General features: G+C 42.8%; 1 protein-coding gene across 2 annotated transcripts in view; it reads right to left on the reverse strand.

The window, feature by feature from the left end:
• Positions 1-17,795, reverse strand: part of ATL1 (atlastin GTPase 1) — an 82,899-nt gene that overhangs the window by 20,368 nt on the left and 44,736 nt on the right. The gene's annotated exons all lie outside the window — the stretch shown is intronic.

The raw sequence follows: 17,795 nt of genomic DNA on the forward strand, positions 1-17,795 counted from the left end.
AGAAAAAGAAAAAAATCCACTCAACAACTGGGAGACAACTATACAAAATGGCATAATAATATGACAATATGGAAATATTACTGTTAAAGGTATATGGAATATAACCATACATGTGTTGATTGTTACTGTGAAATTGAATAAAATCATGGTATTTGAAAAACAATGCTGTTTGGGGCCCGGCGCTGTGGCACAGTGGGTTAAAGCCCTTGCCTGTAGCACGGGCATCCCATATGGGCGCTGGTTCGAGACCTCGCTGCTCCACTTCTGGTCCAGCTTTCTGCTATGGCCTGGGATAGCAGTACAAGATGGCCCAAGTTCTTGGGCCCCTGCACCCATGTGGGAAACCCGGAAGAAGCTCCTGGCTCCTGGTTTCGGATAGGCGCAGCTCTGGCCATTGTGGTCATCTGAGGAGTGAAACAGCGGATGGAAGACCTCTCTCTGTCTCTACCTCTCTCTGTAACTCTTTCAAATAAATAAATCTTTAAAAAAATGCTGTTTGTATGTGCATCCATTATGAATATATGAAATTATTCTCATACTCCTAACTGTTATAGAATCATATATAGCCACAAAACACCTGAATTCATTTTTAGTGTTTGATTAATCAGTTTCAGTTTCTGGTAAAAATAAACACTATAAATGGTTTCAAACCTGTCTGAGTAACAACTCACTTGAATCAACATTCCATCAAGTCAGCCATTCAGCAGAAAACTCATGGCAGCTGACAACAAACCTGTTTCTCACCTCTGAAGCCTACACACAACATACTTCTGTGTTCAACAAAAGACACACTCAAAGAATGTCCATAGATTCTTCCCACAAACTCCAAAATGAGCTGTTAAAAACCTACTTACAGTCATCCATACTATGCCTCATCAACAGAGCTCTATTTGATTAAGCAACAAACCCAGGTTTTTCGGTTTGATTTTGACCAGATTTTGATGGATAGTCATCCTCTGACAATTCTCGAAGTCCTACTGGGATATTTTCAGTGCACTCACTGGGCAGCATTCTTTATTACCCGTAAGCTGAAGGGTGCACTCTCCTTATCCCTTATTTGCAAATTCCATCTGTCCTTGAAATTTGCCTGCAAGTGGAAACTAACTGTTGGGGTCTGTTAGACTGGCAACCAATTTGTGCAAAACTAAGTAGTCAAACATTGCCATGGGTCTCCTTCAAAACCAAAATGAGGACATCACATTGTATAGCTCATAATGCAGAACCACTGGCTATGAGGTTACTGATCATACAGCATCGTCTCAGCCTCTACATCAAAGTTTCAGCCTCCTCCTGAAGACATTCCTCTTCCTATGTGTATTGCACTATAATCCCAGTGTTTGCACTAGTAATAGTAAGTGAACTTCTAAAAAAAACACTTAGAATAACTATGGTCATTATGATGGACTTTGGACATGTCAAAATAAATAATATGGTTAAGAGGAACTCTATAAAATTTGAGACAAAATGCCAAAGACTCATTAGGTAAGGGTCTTTAACCAATACAGGTCTCAAAACAAAACGCTGACTCTAAGCCTGTGTCTCAGTTTGATTTCCCCCTCCTGAGACTGCCCTTTGTCTCCACTCAGCGGCACCTTCACCACCCACTTTCCCTTCAGTCCCTCGGTGCCTGCCCTTGACCTCCCAGACAAGCTACTCTTTCCTCAGGGACTTCCACAGGAAAGGAGTGGTCATACTGCCCAAATCCATTTAAAATGTCTGGACCAGAAGATAATACAGTAGAAGTTGAATCTAAACCCTGGCCTAGAGCTGAGTTTTGAGGGATTTCTTTTAACACAGGATGACAGAAATTTGCTGTAGACTTCAGGGTTGCAATAGATATGTGCCGTCCTATTTTATCAGTTCTGTTCCAGCCACTGCACTTAACTGCCAGAACTTCAGGTGGGGGAAAAAACTGGTTAAAGTCAACAGGATAAGAACGTCCAGGAGAATATTTAGACAAACTAGCTATTCACTGAGGGAAAAAAAAAAAACCACAATAAACTTTAAAAACATAAAGGCTGGCCGGCGCCGCGGCTCAGTAGGCTAATCCTCTGCCTTCCGGCGCTGGCACACAGGGTTCTAGTCCCGGTCTGGGCACCGATCCTGTCCCGGTTGCCCCTCTTCCAGGCCAGCTCTCTGCTGTGGCCAGGGAGTGCAGTGGAGGATGGCCCAAGTTCTTGGGCCCTGCACCCCATGGGAGACCAGGAGAAGCACCTGGCTCCTGCCATCGGAACAGCGCGGTGCGCCAGCCGCAGCGCGCCTACCGCGGCGGCCATTGGAGGGTGAACCAACGGCAAAAAGGAAGACCTTTCTCTCTGTCTCCCTCTACTGTCCACTCTGCCTGTCAAAAATTTAAAAAAAAAAAAAAAAACATAAAGGCTTTTAGAGAGATAAGAAAAATAGGAAAAACACTACATAAGGCCATTTTCTTAAAGATTCACTGGACTAAGATTTCACAATTGTAAACCACAGAGATAAATCAATTGAAAACTTTAAAAACTGACATCAGGAAGCTTTCAAACAATATTTTGGATACATTAATAGCCAAAATAAGTGGAGTCAAAGTAAAGATGTGGAGGGAATATGGAATCAGAAGAAAAAAGTTTAATGAGAAATTGTCAATTTAGAAATCTAACATATGGCGGACTTTTCACGGCTTGGCTAGTTAACAAGGTAGGGTCAAATCTAGCCCTCTAGATAGAAACAAGATCAAAATACTCTCTACTCTTTTGATAAGAGTCTATCAAAAGAGACATCTGAACACAGTGCAAGTGGAAAATCCATGGGAGAATCAGTGTCCCATATTGGCAAGGAATACTTACGATGTATATGTTTGAAAAAGAAACTGAAGAATCTCTTTCCGCAAAACTCTCCAAGAGTATAGGCAGAAAGAGTACAGAAGAACCTGTAAGAGGCCCGATTAATCCTCCAAGTTAGCTTAAGTCTTTTTTTTTTTTTTTTTTGACAGGCAGAGTGGACAGTGAGAGAGAGAGACAGAGAGAAAGGTCTTCCTTTGCTGTTGGTTTACCCTCCAATGGCCGCCGCAGCCGGCGCACTGCGGCCAGTGCACCGCGCTGATCCGATGGCAGGAGCCAGGCCAGGTGCTTCTCCTGGTCTCCCATGGGGTGCAGGGCCCAAACACTTGGGCTGTACTCCACTGCACTCCTGGGCCACAGCAGAGAACTGGCCTGGAGGAGGGGCAACCGGGATAGAATCCGGCGCCCCGACCGGGACTAGAACCCGGTGTGCTGGCGCCGCAAGGCGGAGGATTAGCCTGTTGAGCCACAGTGCCGGCCCAGCTTAAGTCTTTTTATTAAAATGATTAGGCCATTGCAGGTAATTAAATCAACAGCTTCAAAGACTCCTGGCCTTTTGTGGCCTACCTCTTCACTGGGCGGCCAGGGCTTATCCTCTGCCTCCGAGCAGCCGCAGCCGGGACTAACAGCTGGAGGCAGCTCCAGGCCATGCACTAGGAGCCCCTTTAAACCTGAAGGTTCCACATGCAGTACAATCACCATTGCTAACTGAAAACACTCAACATTTTTTGTATAGTCTTAACTAACGAAATATGTCACTTTCTTCATTTGTATGACCACCCATCAGTGTTTTCAAGTTTACTGTCATTACCCAATGAGGGAGAATTTCATGACCGTTTCTGTAAATATGAGGAAAGGTCATGAGTAGTACAATTATTTTGGACTATCACACCAATTTATGACAATATTATTTATGGTTTTTTGTTTTTTTTTTTTTGACAGGCAGAGTGGACAGTGAGAGAGAGAGAGACAGAGAGAAAGGTCTTCCTTTTTGCCGTTGGTTCACCCTCCAATGGCCGCCGCGGTAGTGCGCTGCGGCCAGCGCACCGTATTTATGGGTTTTATCTTTAAAATATACAGTGACAATACTAGGATAGATACATAATAGCAACATTAGACTTTCGTAAACTCACGTCTTCCAATTTGGAGCCCAATGGGTTTGCTTATATGCAAACCATATGTAATGTGAAATATATGTAAATATTTACTGAACATGTGCTGTATGAAAAGCATTGCAGTAGCAGCTCTAGGCTACAAAAGTAAACTCCCAAGCTTCTGCTTTGAAGGTATTTATAATTTAATTAGTGAAATGAGATATTCACATGGAAATATAAGACCACAAAATAATGCTTAGTAAGTGCATGGGATTAAGGGGGGAAGAGAGGTACTGAAAGATAGTGGGTAAGTGGCTGTGGCCCAGATCAAGCAAGATGCACTCTGTAACTTAAAGATATGTATGACCAGGGATTAGTTACCTAACTGGGTTAAGCCTCAGTGTTTCCTTATTGGATTAAAAAAAAGATAATAATAACAAAGGGGTAATAGCATTACTTATTTTATAGAACAATAATGAACATTAATTTGAATAATGTAAGAAACAGACTTGGGGGACCGGTGCTGTGGTGTAGCAGGTAAAGCCGCCTGCAATGCTGGCACCCCATATGGGCACAAGTTCAAGTCCCAGTTGCTCCACTTCCAATCCAGCTCTCTGCTATGGCCTGGGAGCAGTAGAAGATGGCCCAAGTCCTTGGGCCCCTGCACCCACTTGGGAGACCCGGTGAAGCTCTGGGCTTCCGGCTTCGCATCAGCCCAGCTCCATCCATTGTGGCCATCTGGGGAGTAAAACCAGCAGATGGAAGACCTCTCTCTTTCTGTCTCTCTGTAATTTTGCCTTTCAAATAAATAAATCTTAAAACACACATACACGCCAGGCGCCATGGCTCAATAGGCTAATCCTCCGCCTGTGGCGCCAGCACCCCGGGTTCTATTCCCGGTTCAGGGCGCCGGATTCTGTCCCAGTTGCCCCTCTTCCAGTCCAGCTCTCTGCTGTGGCCCGGGAGTGCAGTGGAGGATGGCCCAGGTCCTTGGGCCCTGCACCCACGTGGGAGACCTGGAGAAGCACCTGGCTCCTGGCTTAGGATCAGTGTGGTGTGCCGGCCGCAGCGGCCATTGGGGGATGAACCACTGGTAAAGGAAGACCTTTCTCTCTGTCTGTCTCTGTCCACTCTGTCAAAAAAAAACACACACACATACACATACACACACATTTAGCACAGTACCTGGCATAAAATCAGTGCTCAATAAATTTTTATTGTTATGTTGTTCTTCCAGACATGACTTTGCTGACATTTCATGGACCTAAATGTGGAATTGGGAGAGTCCTGATCTACACCACTGAGCTGATTTTATGCAAACAGCGAAGTCCTCCTGGCACCTGGGATGGTGCGGTAGCTTTTGCAGAGAGCTGTCCTTTTCCTTAGTCCTATCCTCACATTCTTTTCCTTTAATTTCTAGCCCAAGCTGGCAGACAACCCCTCTCATTTTCTCAGTGAGGTCATGCATTTCTCTGGTATTACTTGACAGTTAAAATCATCACAGATATTTGATCAAGGACGTTTTGTTTCAAAGTAGCTTAAATCATTATCAAAGAATTCTACAAATGAACATTCTTACATCATGGGAATAAAGGGTCATTAAATGTAATTAAACTAGGGTAAAACAATTCTTAATTGTCCATACTCACACCTAACCTGAATGACAAATCGTGAGAAACGGGTTTATCCTAACCTAACAGTTTATTACCTAGCAGCCTTGAGTTTACCCTTAACACTGGAATGTACTGATCTGCTTGCAAATAATGACAATTCCACCTAAAACAACGTGAAGAACTGAGTTCACTTCGATCTCACAGAGAGGATTCAATTTTTTTTCTAAGGTCTATAGTGTTGCTAGGCTTTTAAGTATGCTAAAACGGGGCAGAAAAACAGCACTGGAGAAAAACTGGAATGAATTAACTATTGTGAAAAGTGAAGGACTTAACATCGGCAAGATTAAAGAGAATAAGTGCTACCAATCCTAAATTAGACTCAACAAGGAATTAAGTCTTCAAAGAAGAGAAATCAAGCACGCAGGAAAGGTTTTTAGGGTTTATGTTTATTTTCCTATTAAAGGCACCCCTGAATTCACTAACCCTTGACCACAGAAGCACACATGGAAATGGCACCAGTCTTTGCCAGAGCCCTCTATGCCACAGATGGCTCTGGGAGGGTGCGCCCAGAGACTAACCCATTCTCAATAGCATGTACTGAAGGGTGATTTGAAGACTGCAGGTTCCCTGGCCCCAACGTCTTCAGACTCAGTAAACCGGTCTGGCTCAGAAATTGTTTTAATATAGGTGCTTAGAAAACCTTGCTCAATCCACACAGGCTAAATCCTGCCAGCCCTCCCCATTTGTCTCAGCGGTCAAGGTCTTAGAGATGTCTGGGAGTTGTTGGATCTACTCAGGGCTCTGGCTTAAAGGGGCTAGGATCCAGGAAAATTGTGCGTACTATTTAGTTTATGGCAGGTTAAATAGGCTTTTGTAGACAGGCCTTCTCTAAACATAGGTACTTTGCAGAATTGCCACTGACAGATGCGCTGGCATCTAAAACACTGACTCAAGGGAACCTGGAGAATATAATTTTTTGATAAATGAAGAATGATTCTATTTCTTTCTAGCCTAAGTAAATACTTAAGGGGCATGAAATAGTTTAGTAAGTTTCTGGGCCGTTAACAGCCAAAGGGCATGTGTAATGTACAACACAGGGGCTTCTTAGAGTCTTCATTCCAAGGGGAACCTGTTTTCAGCTCAGACCCAAGAACAAACTTAGTTATTATCACACAACAGCGTGAAAACTCTCTCCACCCCCAAGGCCCTGGCAGAACCCAGAGGACATGAGTGACAAGCACACACAGGGAGAGCCACAGGGCCACACAAATGGCAAATGAGTCTCTCCAGGGAGCAAGCCACAGAGGCTGATCACTGAGCAGAGAGCAGCAGAGGGAGACAGCCTTGCTTAGTGCTGCTAGAGTCTGCCTTTAAATCAGCCTCAAACAGTGTGTGACAGCACGGAAAATGCCCCTAGTCGGTAACACGGGTCCTGACCCAAGGGTGTGACCATCCCAATAACATAGCAACAGGGGGTCAGGTGCAGTTCATGCAAGTCTAACCAAGGAAATCTATAGCTGATATAGACAGACAGGAATCTCCTATCATGCCTGACATGAATATTTTCACTTGGTCCTTTTTTTTTTTTTTTCTGACAAGCAGAGTGGACAGTGAGAGAGAGAGAGACAGAGAGAAAGGTCTCCCTTTACTGTTGGTTCCCCCCCAAGCGGCCGTCACGGCCGGCGCACCAAGCTGATCTGAAGCCTGGAGCCAGGTGCTTCTTCCTGGTCTCCCATGCGGGTGCAGGGCCCAAGGACTTGGGCCAGCCTCCACTGCACTCCCGGGCCACAGCAGAGAGCTGGACTGGAAGAGGAGCAACCGGGACAGAACTGGCACCCCAATCGGGACTAGAACCCAGGGTGCCGGCGCTGCAGGTGGAGGATTAGCCTATTGAGCCGCAGCGCCGGTCCACTAGGTCCTTCAAGCAAACTGGAAAGTACTATCCAAAGTCCTTGTAAAATCTGCAGAGTGGGCCGATGTTGTGCTGCAGCAGGTTAAGCCTCCACCTGTGATGCTGACATCCCACATGGGGACTGGTTCCAGACTTGGTCACTCCACTTCTGATCCAGCTCCCTGCTTATGTTTATGTGCCTGGAGAAACAGCACCCATATTGGAGACCCAGAAGAAGATACGGGCTTCTGGCTTTGGCCCAGCCCAGCCCCAGCTGTTGCAGCCATTTGGGGGTGAACCAGAGGATGGAAGATCAATGATCAATGTCTGGGCTGGCGCTGCGGCTCAATATGCTAATCCTCCGCCTATGACGCCCACACCCTGGGTTCTAGTCCCAGTCAGGGCACCGGATTCTGTCCCGGTTGCCCCTCTTCCAGTCCAGCTCTCTGCTATGGCCCGGGAGTTCAGTGGAGGATGGCCTAAGTTCTTGGACCCTGTACCCGCATGGAAGACCTGGAGAAGCACCTGGCTCCTGGCTTCGGATCAGCGCAGTGCACCGGCCACAGCATGCTGGCCTCAGCGGCCATTGGGGGGTGAACCAATGGAAAAAAGGAAGACCTTTCTCTCTGTCTCTCTCTCATTGTCCACTCTGCCTGTCAAAAAAATTTTTTTAAAAAAATCAATTTCTCTCTCTCGTGCTCTCTCTGTAACTCTGCTCTTCAAAGAAATAAAAAATATTTTTTAAAAAATCATTTTAAAACACTGCATAGCTATTATTCTCAACCATGTTTAAATTATTGTTATTCTCAACTAAATCTTTTGAAGTCCAAAGACAAAAAAGCTAATGTAAAGAATTAAAAAGAAATACATTGGTGACGCTGCTCCTGTTGGATTTTTAAAAAAATTGGTTTATTTATTTGAAAGAAAGGCAGACTGACAGAGGGAGATTTTCCATCTACTGGTTTACTTGCCAAATGGCCACAACAGTCAGGTCTGGGCCAGACTGAAGCCAGGAGCCCAGAAATCCATCCAGATCTCCCACATGGGTGGCAGGATCCCAAGTACTTGGGCATCATCCACTGCCTTCCCAGACATATTAGTAGCCAGCTGGATTGGAAGTAGAGTACCCAGGACTCAAATGGCTATGGGCATCGCATGTGGTGGCTTAACCCGCTGTGCCACAATGCTGGCCTCCTCCCCACCCACTGGATTATTAGACAAGATTCAGGGGTGGGCATTCATTGGCAGTTAAGCCTGCAACCCACTTTAAAGCACTCTGGTTTGATGCCTGTTTCTGGCTCCTGACCCCAGGTTCCTGCTAATGCAGACCCTGGGAGGCAGCAGTTATGGCTCAAGCAGTTGGATTCCTGTCACTCAGCCTGGATTGAGTTTGAGGCTCCCAGCTTCAGCCCTGCCTGGCCCTATCTGTTGCAGATATTTGGGGGTGAAGCAGTGGATGGGCACTGTCTATCTCTGTCATCTGTGTTGTCTCTCAAATAAATAAAACAGGAAAAAAAAAAAAAGGTTCAAGTGCTCACGGTGAGCAGAAAAATGAGAAAATAAGTAATGTATGTCAGAGACTCTATGTCTTAATATGAATTATGGAGGACACTTCAAAAGATTCACGGAAAATGCAATTAAAGTAAGTTTATTTTGGTGTGAAAACTTTTAAGTCCATGCATAAAATGGTTTTCCAAAAGTTCTTGGAAAATACAGTCTGCAAAAACTCACTTTAAAATTTTGCATCAAAATAAACTGAGCAATTTTATTTTTCCATGAACTTTGTAAACTATTTTCATACTTCCTAGGTGTGCTACACAGTTTAAAGCTGGCTTGTAAGGATTTAAAAGGAGCTGGTAAGCTGACGTTGCAGCTCACTTGGCTAATTCTCCGCCTGTGGCGCTGGCAGCCCGGGTTCTAGTCCCGGTTGGGACACCGGATTCTGTCCCGGTTGCTCCTCTTCCAGTCCAGCTCTCTGCTGTGGCCCGGGAAGGCAGTGGAGGATGGCCCAAGTGCTTGGGCCCTGCACCCACATGGGAAACAAGGAGGAAGTATCTGGCTCCTGGCTTCGGATCGGCGCAGTGCGCCGGCCGTAGAGGCCATTTGGGAGGTAAACCAACGGAAGGAAGACCTTTCTCTGTCTCTCTCTCTAACTCTGCCTGTCAAAAAAATAAATAAATAAATAAAAGGAGCTGGTAAAATTTGAGAAATTTTGCAAATCAGTTGACATCGTATTGGTAGCTTGCAGCGGACTATAGTGAAAGTGTTTAGAACACAGAAATTAGCAGACACTACAAATCAAAGCCACCTCCAAGCTCTTCCCCACCAGCTGTAAGCACTCACACCACTGGCTAAACTTGCATTTCAATATTGTTTTCAAGCTTAATTCACTTAGCTTTTTATTCTCTCTTTTCAACCATGGTTTCTAAATACACTGAGACTTTTTTTATTTTATCAGAGCTTAAGAATCAATCTATTACTTCAGCTATTCATTTCATTGGCTCATTACCTTCACAGTTGCTATTTATTATGGACCTGTGTAACTTTACTCCAGAGTTAAGAATTCTTCTATTTTAAATTTGCTTAAATTAGCTTTAGCATAGGATTATTACTTTTAAAGTATCATACCACTCACCTAACTTTCTCAATGTTTACAATTTCCCTCACAATTTTATCCACATGAATTAAGATGTTTTCTGCTTAGACAAAGATGGAAGTGGTGACCTACTAAAAAAGAGTGCTAAATGAATTGAAACTTCCTTTAAAAGTGTGTTTAGCAATTTTTAAAAAGATTTTATTTATTTCTTTGAGAGGTAGAGTTATAGACAGAGAGAGGGAGAAACATCTCCATCTGCTGGTTCACTCCCCAGATGGCCACAATGGCCAGAGCTGGGCCAGGCCAAGGCCAGGAATCAGGAGCTTCTTCCAGGTCTCCCATGTGGATGCACAGGCCTAAGTACTTGGACCATCTTCCACTGCCTTCCCAGACCATTAGCAGGGAACTAGATCAGAAGTGGAGCAGCCAGGGCATGAACTGGCACCCATATAGGATGCTGGTGCCACCGGTGGTTTAGCCTACTATGCCACAGCACCAGCCCTATATTTTGCAATTTTTCTAACAAACATGAATTATTTTACTGATATCTTAAATGTTGTTCTGAGACTTAAACATACTTGCATTTTATCTTTTAATTTTATAATGTGTAGTATTTTGTTTTGAATTTGATTATTTCTTTTTATTTATTTATTTATTTATTTATTTATTTTTTTGACAGGCAGAGTGGACAGTGAGAGAGAGAGACAGAGAGAAAGGTCTTCCTTTTTGCCGTTGGTTCACCCTCCAATGGCCGCCGCGGTAGCGCGCTGCGGCCGGTGCACCGCGCTGTTCCGATGGCAGGAGCCAGGTGCTTCTCCTGGTCTCCCATGGGGTGCAGGGCCCAAGCACTTGGGCCACCCTCCACTGCACTCCCTGGCCCCACAGCAGAGAGCTGGCCTGGAAGAGGGGCAACCGGGACAGGATCGGTGCCCCGACCGGGACTAGAACCCGGTGTGTCGGCGCCGCAAGGCGGAGGATTAGCCTAGTGAGCCGCGGCGCCGGCCTGAATTTGATTATTTCAATCTCAAATATTATTAAATGGCTTTGGAAGCCACTTTTACCATTTCCTTTCAGATGGTTAGATTTATACAAGTCCAAACCTAACTGTTTAGGAGGCACTGTTGACTCATTCAGTAAAAACTTTCTTTCCACTGACACTTCATACTGCCTAAGCTTATTAGCAAGTAGTTATCTCTTAACGTTTTTCTGTTGTTTTCAACTCATTGGTATTGTTTCACCAAAGGCTGTAACTCTGTCTGCCTATCTTTCTATCATCTATCTTCCCAACTATCATCTATTTTATCAGAGCACTCTGGGTTTTAGTGCCATCTGGCCAAGTGTATGGAGCAGTGACACCTGCTGGTGTGACCTAAAGTTCCTTTACAGTACATCTGGAATTAATTCCTCTATTTACATAAGCCAGTGGTCCAAAGAGAACAAAGTGATAGCACCATCACTATGCAAAACTTCAGTTTTTAGCCGAAGAAATGATTTTTAAAAAGACAACCAAGTCAGTAGATATTGGAAACCACACAGAAGATTGTAAAACACACTGGCTTTATTCTACCCTGCTTCCTCTGGCATGCTTACTTCCCCAGACCTCAGGGGACAGATTACAATTCCTTCATTCACAACACTACCACCATCTCTCCTTGTCAAGTTCCCTTTATTGCTTTACTTTATCATATTTTTCCCAGATTCCCATTCCAATTTCTTAATTCAAATATATTGTGTTTGTAGAGCATATTAAATAATCATAAAAGTATCATATTATTGAGTTCATATTTTTTCCTGCTTAATTCAGTATGAAGCTTAACTATTCTTGTTACTGTCTATTCTTTTGGTTGCTTGTGTTTGGATGCTGTTCACCTACATTGCTTCCAGCTTCCTCCTCCTCATTACACTGCTCCTCCTCCTCCTCAGTGTTGTGACCAACGTCCTTTTACATTTTGCCTGTTCCTGAGGAGGGCTGCTCCAATGTGCATTTTCACCAACAAAATTTGGGTGTTCCCAATTACCCAAATCCTCCTAGCGATCATTTGATATCACTCCTGTTCTACTTCCGCTCAATTTAATGAGTGTGAAGTGGTATTTTATTGTTGTTTTAATTTGATCTAATTATCAGTGAAACTTGAAATCCCTTCAGAAATGTGTTAGCAATTCCAGTTTCCTCTGTGACTTGTCCAATAAAATCTGAATGGGTCCCAAGTTGTGCTTACCTGCAGAAGTGTCCTATATATTCTGTACAATAATATGTTGTTGACTTTTGACATTGTCAATATCTTCTATAAATATACTCACTTTTATTATAAAGTCCTTTTACAAATAGAAAATACTTAATTTTGATATAGTAATATCCATAAAAAATTTTTTTTTGACAGGCAGAGTGGATAGTGTGAAAGAGAGAGAGACAGAGAGGAAGGTCTTCCTTTTTGCCGTTGGTTTACCCTCCAATGGCCACTGCGGCCGGCGCATCTCGCTGATCCGAAGCCAGGAGCCAGGTGCTTCTCCTGGTCTCCCATGCGGGTGCAGGGCCCAAGCACTTGGGCCATCCTCCACTGCCTTCCTGGGCCATAGCAGAGAGCTGGCCTGGAAGAGAGGCAACCGGGATAGAATCCGGCGCCCCAACTGGGACTAGAATCCAGTGTGCCGGCGCCGTAAGGCGGAGGATTAGCCTGTTAAGCCACGGCGCCGGCCAATATCCATCAATTTTATACTACATGGTTAATTTGGGGGGACCTTATAAATAAATGTTACTTCACCCCAGTTCAGAAAAATATTCTCTAGCATTTCCTTTAATTAGCTTCAGAATATCCACTTTCACATTTAGTTCTTTGATCCTCTGAAACTTATTTCTATACATGTTGTTTAGCAGAAATCCAACTTTTTTCCAAGAAGTGAACTACTTTTTACAAAACCAGCTATTCATCCATCCATTTCCAATGGTGTGTGATGCCACTCTACTGAATATCAGGCTCCCACATTTACAAGACTGTATTTAAACTGTTTGGTCTCATTGGGCTTTTGTCTCATCTTGTAGGGGACCATGACAGTTTCATTACTAGGGGTTTCTAGTATTATTAAATCTTCAATTTAGATTTTCTTCTTAAAAAAATCTTAAATCAAAATGGAACTTAATTCCTGCATATTAGCTACAGAAATATATACCAAAAATCCTGTTGTAGTTTCAATTTTAATTATACTGTTTCACCAGTTAGGGGAAAATAATATCCTCTACAACTTTAAATCATTCTATCTGTGATCATATTATATCTCTCTATTTTATACAAAATTCCCTTTATGGTATTTAACAGTTCTTCAAATTGTTTCTCCATAAAGGTCTTTATATAAGGGTGCTTCAAAAAACTTGTGGAAAATGAAATTAAGAGATATATTATGGGGCCAGTGTTGTGTCACGTTGGGTTAATGCTTCATCCTTTTTTCCACTGGGATGTCTTGTGTTGTTGGTAAGGGTTCTTTATATATGCGATAATGAATGGACAGGGGTCAGCATTGTGGCACAGTAAGTTAAACTACGGCCTGCAATGCTAGTATGCACTATGAGCGTCGGTATTAGTCCTGGCTGCTCTGATTCTGATCCAGCTCCCTGATAATGTGCCTGGGGAAGCAGTAGAAGATGGCCCACGTACATGGGCCCTTACCACTCATGTGGGAGACCCGGATGGAGTTCTGGTCTCCTGGCTTTGGCCTGGATCAGCACCAGGCCATTGCAGTCATTTGGGAAATGAAACATTGGATGAAAAATCCCTCTCTTTTTAACTCTACCTTTCAAATGAAAAACCTTTTTAAAAAAGAGATGTTAATTTTGGTGCAAAAATTATTAAAAAGCATGCATAGTTTTTTCCATAAAATACATTTTCCATGAACATGTTGAAGAATTCCCATATTTTGGTAATTTTTTTTTTAAAAAACTTCAACCAACATTTTATTGTCCTTAGAATGATTGTTGACATTGTTTCACAAACAGAGAAAGAAAAACAACCAACCAATCTGTCTCACAATGACTAGTTAGTTATAAAATGAATAACTTACGAACATCTTTCTTTAAGCCAGTTGGGCACAGGCCACTGGCAATGAGAATGTTGTTATGTGAAACAATCAGATATACTTCCACAATTTAATAAAGTAACTGAGGCATCGTGTTAAAAATATCAAGGAAGAAGTCTATCAAATGCTAAATGATTATAGAAATACTGAATGAATAAATGTATTTAGAAATGGGGTAATCTAAGGAGTGAAGGTTAATCCAAAGGTCAGTAGCCCAAAGTATAAGTCAGTCCATTTCTTTCCTGGATCTGGGGTACATGACAAGCAATTTCAGGCCTTTCAACTTCTCTGGCACAAGCACAATCTGTCTGGCAAGCCATGGTTCTTAGTTGTTTCTTAGTGATGCTCCAGGGCTAAATAAGATAAAATTTATGTGTTATGCTTTAAGCTCCATTGAGGCAAGCCACTAAATAAACTTCAGGATAATTTATGAATCCTGAAGCTTGCATTAGTCATGTCCAGGTCCATCTTATAAAAAGAAATAAATGGAAATAGGATGTGAATGCTGAACACTTGGTGAAAAGCTCAACAAACTTTGGTCAATGGTGATAAACAACACCACATTATATACATAGAATCCTTGACTAACCCTGGAGAATTTCACAAGAACTCAAACTCCTTCCACTGCCTAGACAATAGTTTACTGGCAGAACATCTGATGTATGAATTAGAAAAGTGTGTTTTGCAGTTCTAGTCTGAGGTCCAATATCTAATTTCTTTTTAATTTAACATAATTATTTTTGTAAAACTTTATGGATCTACTCCAGTGGATATGCTTAGCAAGGACTGCCAAAATCCTGTCTTCTCTTCAGAGCTATATCCTTAGTTTAGCTTCTCCCTGCCTTTTACCCTTTCCTTCCAGTTGCATTTTATACCCACTTATTCAGTGTCCGTTTCTTTTAACAATCTGTATTGAAGCAAAGAGACAGTGAGATCTTAATCCGAAGTGTTAAACACAACATACATCTGGGAATCCAATCCTTCCAGAAAATTATTCTAACCAATAGTCATGATTTGGCTTGCTGCTTTTGGTTTGTTTGCTTATTTATTTATTTTAAGAAAGGCCATCCTATTTACAACTTTTGGTATAACAGAGTGACAATGAGTAAAGTGAATCAGGACTACGTATTATCTAGAAACTGTGAGGGCCCCAACTGATTTCCAGCCAGTTGTTTTCCTAGATCAACAAGTGACTTAATGATTTCCACTTCCAAAGTCATAATTCTTTGCTTTTATCAAACACTTTCTCTGACCTGCAGGAATGTGTTTATTTGGAGTTTAGGGAAGAAATCACTATTCATATAAACATGACAAACCTCAGCTGATTTTAAATGCCCAAGTGCAGGCATAAAACCAGAGGTATCTTACATGTCTAAACCAAATCAAAGTGCTCACTCCAGAGAAAAGGCACTTACATTGCCAGCAATTTTGGTAATTAATTATTAAAGATTTTTGTTTTACCTGCTATTATGAAAGATACGTAATTTTTTAAAACATTGTTAGTTGGTAATTGCTGGCTTTGAGAAGTATTACTGATTTTTTTTCAAGATTTGAAGTTTTGTTATATAATGGTACAAAAGAACATGTAACATACATGTAGGCTATTAAGCACAGTAATAAAGGAGAACACAGACCCGCTTACACAAATGAACATACCAGTAACACTGGACCTTCCTGCATCCCTTCCTGGCATATCCCTGCTTCTTAAACAATATACTGTTCAGTTTGGCTCAATATTAAGCTATAGTAAAAATGTCATTGACAGTCTCTGGCAACAATCTTTTTCAACCCACATTGTTTTTAGATCAACCCATTTTGAGGCGTGAAGCTCTTACCTATGTTCTTTCTTCTTAGTTCCATTAGGTTTCTTCTTTTTTTTCTCTTCTAAAGTTGTGCTTACATCACCAATTTTATGTCTTTCTTCTTTTCTAATATAAACTTATAAAACTATATTTTTCTTCCAAGTACCATTTTCGTAACTTTTACTTTGAGATACTCGGTTTACAGTGTTTTCAGATTTCTATGGTGATGATTCTGCCTTGACATATGAATTACCTTTGAAGTGTGTGCCTAAATTTTCAAATATGCCTTTTTTTGTTGTAATTTATTTGAGAGGCAGAGAGAAAGAGAGAGTGAGTCACCATTTGTTGGTTCATTCCACAAATGCTCACCACAACCAAGGCTGGGCCAGGGCCGAGCCTGGGCTGGAACTCGGAGCTGGGAACTCAATCCAGGTCTCCCACATGGGTAGCAGGAACCCAAACACTTCAGCTATCATGTTTTCCCAAGGTGCACATCAGCAGGAAGCTGAAATGGGGATCCAGAGCTGGAAAATGAAGCAAGCTCTCCAACATGGGATGCAGGTGTCGCAAATGGCTAGACCAAATGCCTGTCACCAAAATATGCATTTTTAAGAAATACTTAGTAACTTAAAAATTATTCATGTACATATTTGTTTGAGAAACAGAAACAGAGAGCTGCTATATGCTTGTTTATTCCCTAAATGCCCACAATGGCAGAGGCTGGGCCAGGACAAAAGCAGGAGTAGTGAAGCTCAATTCAAGTCTCTCACATGGATGGTGGGAACCCAATCACTAAGGCGTCACTGGAACCTTATCACTGCTGCTTCCCAGGGCCTGCATCTGCTGGCAGCTCAGGATCTAGGGCTGTGTACTGAACTCAGGCACTCTGACATCTTAACTGCTAGGCTATACTTCACCTCCTTATTAACTTCTAGCTAAATTGCTCTGTGATCATAGAATGAGGTCAGATGAATTAAATAAAAAAATGGGGGGGGGGGGCGCTGTTGTGGTGTAGTAGGTTAAGCCTCCACCTGTGATGCTGACATTCCATATGGGCACCAGTTTGAAACCTGGCTGGTCCACTTCCAATCCAGCTTCCTGCTAACGCATCTGGGAAAGCATCAGAAGATGGTCCATATCCTTGGGCCCCTGCAAGCACATGGGAGATCTGTAAAAAGCTCTGGGCTTCTGGCTCCTGGCTTTGGCCTGGCCCAGCCTCTGGTGTTGCAGCCATCTGAAGAGTGAACCAGCAGAAAGATTTCTCTGTCTCTCCCCCTCTCTCTGTAACTCTGCCTTTCAATAAAACAAAACAAAAACGTGAGTGATGATAAAAGTTTGTGGTTTAGGGATGACCTGTTATGCATAGCAATAGATAACTAATTCAAGTCATTTTAAATCACTGGCCATTTGGGCCATTAATTTTATTAGTTGGTCAGTTGTTCAGTTTCCATGAATATTCATATTCCCTTAGGGCATGACCCATCTTCATCTTGGCTAGTGATGTGCATATGCAGGAAGGAGCAAAACTCCAGAGAGAGCTTAGCTGAAGCTTTCTGGGATCAGTTCAGGCTGAAGGAGCTGCGCCTTAGAGGCAATCTTTGGTGTTGAACTATGTACCTCCTCCAGGTCCTGTTTTCAGCAGCTGTTTCATTTAGTGCTGACAGCCTCATTCTTGTTGTACACATCAGCTTGGGTGGGGGAAGAAGGGAGCATGGAAGGGCCAGACATCACTCAATGTGAGCTCGGGTGTTTTCCTGAGCATACTCTGCTGCCCCAGGCAAGGGCTGAGCTAGTTGCTGGTTTGCTATTTGGTGGTACTGCAATAGCTTAATACTTAAGAAAGGACAGAGTACCAACCACTAAAAACCCTGCAACCCCAGCCTCCAGTATCCTCCCTGGTGCTAAGTCAGCTTCC

The sequence above is a fragment of the Lepus europaeus genome, chromosome 11, assembly GCF_033115175.1.
Source record: "Lepus europaeus isolate LE1 chromosome 11, mLepTim1.pri, whole genome shotgun sequence".
Lineage (NCBI taxonomy): Eukaryota > Metazoa > Chordata > Mammalia > Lagomorpha > Leporidae > Lepus > Lepus europaeus.